The sequence below is a fragment of the Gossypium hirsutum genome, chromosome A09 (assembly GCF_007990345.1).
Source record: "Gossypium hirsutum isolate 1008001.06 chromosome A09, Gossypium_hirsutum_v2.1, whole genome shotgun sequence".
Lineage (NCBI taxonomy): Eukaryota > Viridiplantae > Streptophyta > Magnoliopsida > Malvales > Malvaceae > Gossypium > Gossypium hirsutum.
In genome coordinates, this window is record NC_053432.1 from 54,635,488 (window position 1) to 54,641,487 (window position 6,000).

Below are 6,000 nucleotides of genomic sequence, written 5' to 3' on the forward strand. Positions count from 1 at the left end.
ATATCTCTGGACAACCATTCCCGTGATTACAACCATCGACGAACCCAATTCTCTTGATTCAACCCGTAGAATCTTACCATTCGGGCATTTTAACTTAATATACTTACTACCAAAATTCACTGTTACATCATGAAGGGCTAACCAATCCATACCAAGTATTACATCAAATTCATCAAATGGTAACAACATAAGGTTAGCCGGGAAACAACGACCTTGAATCGTCAAAGGACAATTCTTACAGACTTTATCAACTAGAACTGATCTGCCTAGTGGGTTCGACACTCTAATAATCTCTTCCGTATGTTCAACAGATATGTTCATACTAGATGCCAGTCTCATGCAGTTATATGAATGTGTCAACCCCGAGTCAATTAAAGCAACAACACTTAAATTAAAAAGAGAGAAAGTACCCGTAATAACATCAGGAGCAACAGCTTCCTCTCGAGCACGTATCGCATACGTTCTTGCCGGGGCTCGAACCTCTGATTTTATAGCGTCTTTAGTCACGACTCGACTTCCATTAGCACTCCCAGGGTATCTCGGAGGTCTACCTCACAAAATGGGAGCACTTGACTTTGGAGCTATTTCCACTTCTTTTTAGCTCGTTCCGGGCAGTCTCTGAGAAAGTGATCAAGAGAACTACATCTGAAACACGCGCCGCTCTTCATTCGGCACTCTCCAAAGTGAAATTTGTTACAGCTCTTACACTTCGATTTTTGATCATCTACACTCCCCACACTAGTCAATATTGGGGAGGAAGACTTTTGACCTCATCGTTTAGAGCTTCTCGATCTACCCAAATATCCCACTGATGGAGTGGAGCGTTCATGCAGACTCCTGGCTTTCTTCGTAGAGAACGAGAGTGTTTTACTGCTAGACCTCTTGCTCACAACTCAAGCCTCTCTCTTAGCTTGTTTTCTTTCATTATTAAGTCCCTCGGCCTTCTTGGCTCGATCGGCCAATGCGGCAAACTCCCGTATTTCCAAGATCCCAATCAACAACTTGATATCCTTATTCAGACCTTCCTTGAAGCGTTTACACATTTCTGATTCAGTTTGGACCCATTCAGTTATGTACTGACTTAATCATACGAACTCTCTCTCGTATTTGCTACAGTCTTGTTCTCTTGTTTGAGTTCCAGGAACTCCTTTCGGTTCGAGTCCAAAATTTGTTGGCTAATATATTTCTTCCTAAACTCTGCTTGGAAGAAATCCCAAGTAATATTTTCTTTCGGCACTACCGAGGATACGGTCTTCCACTAATTGTATGCAATGTCCTTCAAAAGGGACACAACACACTTCAAAGATTCCTCGGGTGTGCATGACAAATCATCTAGCACCCATGTAGTATTTTCGAGCTAGAACTCGGCTCTTTTAGCGTCATCATCAACTTTAGCTTTGAATTCCTTAGTCCCATACTTTCTAAGCTTATCTACAGGGGCTTTACCGATTCTCACTGGTGCCATACCTCATGGCACATCCTCATTAGTTTGGGTAGGGGCGGGGGAGGTCTTGGTATATTGGGGCGATTTCTCAAATAATCCCCAAACCATTCATTCATCATATCAAAAAAGGCAGCTCGGGCCTCTTCCCGGCCTTTTGACATCAGCCTTCTACTACTACTAGATACAGCTCACTGTACGGAAGCTGGATCATGGCTCTCGGCTCCCCCGGACTCATCTTGTGCTTGATTGGAAGGCATTCACTAAATTCAAAATAGTTTAAACAATTAAGAGACGTCACACTATCAACATTCGAATAATGGCATGTATAAAAAACTTTAACATCCTCTATGATAGTCTTAGAACTGACTAAACTATAGCTCTGATACCAATAAATGTAACATCCCTCACCTGTACCCCACGCCGGGATAGGGTTCTAGGCATTACCAAAACTTTACAGTTTGAAACTTACTAAATTAGGTCACCAAGTTTTACTTAAATTTTAAGCTTTTCATCCATGAACAATTCATCCCTTATATAGGCCTTCGAGGCCTATAACATACCTAGAGGCAGTGCGAGACACATTCGGGTATGTTCGATAAACCTTGGGCTCCTTAGGAATTTTTTCCTTATCACAAAGTGTCACACACCCGTGTAGGTAGGCCGTGTGGACTCACACGCGTGTGTGATTTGGAGCACGCCCATGCCCTTCAGCCGTGGGCAACACTGGCTTATCAACACGGCCATGGCACACACCCGTACTGCCTGCCCGTAGACGACATTGTCTTTTTAACACGGCCATGGCACACGCCTGTGTGGCCTACCCGTGTACAACTTTGAGCTAAAATTTTAAGTGCAGGGGACACACGACCATAGCATACGCCCATGGGAGGGAACCGTGTGTCACACACGGCCTAGACACACGCCCGTGTGTCTAACCATGTGGACTCTAATAGGGTATTTTCCAAGCCTTTAGTCACCCCTTTCTACTACTTCTGCTTAGTGGTTACCAAATTCAAAGTAAAACACAATTATACACTTGTAAATAATCTTGATTAAACTAGATGTATGGAAACCTCATATCATTGGTTTCATACATGATAGGTTATTTCCCATTTAGTGTTTATGGGTTCCAATGTCACTTTAATTCATTTGAAATTGGCTCGTTCATGTGACTCATTGCCAATTGGTAACGACCCATCACTTGTAAATAAAACCATGCATAAATTCGTGGGTCATAGCCTACTTCAATTAAGCCAATTTTCGTGGCTATATACAAAGAGATAAACATATTCTTACATACCTTCATTTGGCAAATCAAATGACACATAAAACAAAATACTCAAAAATACTATACATGCCATTGAACAAAACAAACAAAGTCTTTATACCAAAGCTTGTCTAATTGATAGTGTCTAATTGATAGTGTGTTGACTCTCCAATCGTCTTCCAATCCTTTCGAGTCCTTGAGCTCTGTGAGACAGGAAAAAAGAGAGGGGTAAGAATTTACATGCTTACTAAGCTCGAATAACCGGAAAGTAAACTTACCGAGTAATTAGCATACATCCATATTTAAATCATGAAATCATCAATTATGAAATGATTTCCTATCACATACACTTAATCAATGAGTTAGTTACGTAACAAAGCATCATGTAATTTATGTAGGTGAGCTCATCATTCATCATCTTATTGACATACATCATATTAATCCAGTTGAGTTTCTAGGAAAATCTCGATGGAATACCCATTATCTGTCAATTTTTACGAATGATCATTTCACATATATGCACTCCTGTGAACCTCACATTTCATGGCAGGATTACCAGTCCAGGCTAAATCCCTTATAACCACAAGCACCCTTTATGAGCTCGAATCTGAATTACCAGTCCAGGCTAAATTCAGACCCTAATTGGATTACCCGTCCGGGCTAAATCCATAATGCACACATATTTTTTGGGAGGCTTGATCATTCAAGGAACACTCGTCCGGGTTAGATCCTTTTCATACTTGAGATCACGGATTACCCGTCCAGGCTAAATCCTTACTGCAACACATGTAAGATCTCTTTACACATATCAATGAGGGTTTATCCATCGAATTCCTTTTGTCAACCTCATCCGAGGCATTTTTCACATGTTACCATCAAATATGCATTTCTATGATATTTCATGCTAATAATAAATGCAATCATCATGCATTCATAAACCATTCAATTATACATATTAGGGGTTTACATTAAGTTATCCGAACTTACCTGGTATTCTTTTCAGAGTTGTGTTTCGGTTATTCCGAAACCTTGCGTTTACCTCGATCGACCTCAGAATTTGTTCCTCGGGGTCTATAACAACAAAATTTAACTCATTAATACACTACATTATACATTTCAAGTTTAATATCTACCCCTGGTCCAAATGGCTGTTTTGCCCCTAACCTTTCATATTTTTACGATTTAGTCCCTAGGCTCGTAAAATGAAACACATGCACTTTCTATCTTATCCAAGCCTAGCTGAACACTTTTCCTTCTTATGGTAGCCCACATGTTCCATTGTTTTCTCATTTCTACGACACATTTACATCTTTTGCAAAATAGTCCCTATAAGGGTTTTTCATGAAAATCAACTAGGAAAAGATGTTTAATACACATTCATCTTTCATATTCCTCCATAATCCATCAAAATACAAGCAACTCATGCATGGGTAAATTTTTAAACCTGAACCCTAGTATGAAATATGGATAGAAATGGAGAGAGCAAGCTACCGGGATTTCAAAAATACAAAGAGCATGAAAAACAGGGCTTGGGAGCACTTACTATTGAGCTTGGAAAGCTTGAAAACCCTAGCTATGGGAACCCTTGAAGTTTTGGCTGGACAAGGAAGAGAATGGGCTGATTTTGGTTCATTTTTCCCATTTTATTTCATTAAAATACCAAATGACCAAAATGCCTTTAGGCCCTTTCCTTAAAATTCCATCCATGCAAGCCCAGTTTTGTCCAAAAACTTAGAATTTGGGAAAATTTCTTTTCAAGACCTTCTAATTCATAACCCAAAGAAATTTCATACAAATTGCTTCTAGAATTCAAGTTTTTCAATTTATTCAATTTAGTCCCTAATTTCTAATTGAACACCTTACTCAAAGAATTTCTTCATGAAACTTTAACACATGCATATACTCATATTCTAGGCCTCATAATAATCATAAAATAAATATTTTGATGTCAAATTTGTGGTCCCGAAACCACCATTCTAACTAGGCCCTATTTCAGGATGTTACACATGAACTCCAAGATCGATCCCGAACATTGTCGAGAAAGTGTCATTGCCGTTTCTCCCAACTAGCTTGGGTAAGGTCTCTTCTCTCTTCAATTTCTTAATTAATCTTATCCATTAAAAACCTAAATTTCCAGATCCAGAATTTGGGGGGATTTTAAATAACTTCAAAAATATTTTTCTAGATTTTAATAAGATCTCAAATGTTTTAAAATTTAGCCCCAATTTTGGCCACCATGAGTGGTGGTGCGTGCGACTATGTGTAAGAAAGGGGGTTGTTTTCTTTCTTGGGTCTTGCCCATATTTTTCCAGCATTAAATTGTGTTCTTGAACACCCATAATAAGACTTTAATCACAAGTTAATTAGGAAGAGACGTTCTTAATCAATTAGCCAATCGGATCCCACAAATCGTGAAGCGTAAGTGCAATTAAGGTTAACTAGTTTGTTATTTCGACATAGTTGTTGGGTAAAGGTTATGAATTGACTATATAAAGGAATTTAATCATCAATTAGCTACTGATTTTCCAGTATATTATTGAATTAGGTGCTGACCCAAACGCCCCAACTCATCTGTAAAGGCGAAGAATGATTGTACGTACAGTTCGCATCGATACAGTATAAGGAGTCTAGCTAGTTTGGATTAAAAAAAAGTTATAATTTCAACGATTGGTTTGAACTCATAAGTGGGTGCTTGGGAGTTGGTTTAATGGTAAATTTATTGAATTTATACTGAATTTTGGTCTAGGTTCGTTTAAGGAATTATTAAGGAAAATTGGAAGATTCCCTAGTATACTGCGATGAAGCGAAAAAAAATAAGGTGTGGGTCCTAAACTCATAAAATTGTTTGAAAATGTTAAATATAATGTTATATATGATAAATTAACTTTCTGATTGGATTGTCTTAATAGCCAAATTATTGATTTTGTGAGTGGCCGAACCAGGTATGTTTCGAGCCTTAAAAGATTGCATGTTGGCAAAATTGCTAGTTTGATAGTACGGATGTTTGATTGAGTTTGTAATTGCATATTTGAGTTATGAGATATGAGAATGTTTAACTGAATGATATAATGTGTTGAGATATTAAGCTTATGTATGATTTAAATGCATGAGATATTTGTTTTATTATGTACTGAAAAGGGTGCTATCTATGCACAATGAAAATTCGTAAAGTATGTGAAATTGAACGTTATTAATTTATACCAACACAATGGTAATTTGAAAGATTGGAAAACTGTTTCCATTTACTGAAAGTATGTGACTATTGAGGATATGCTGAGCATGTCAAATG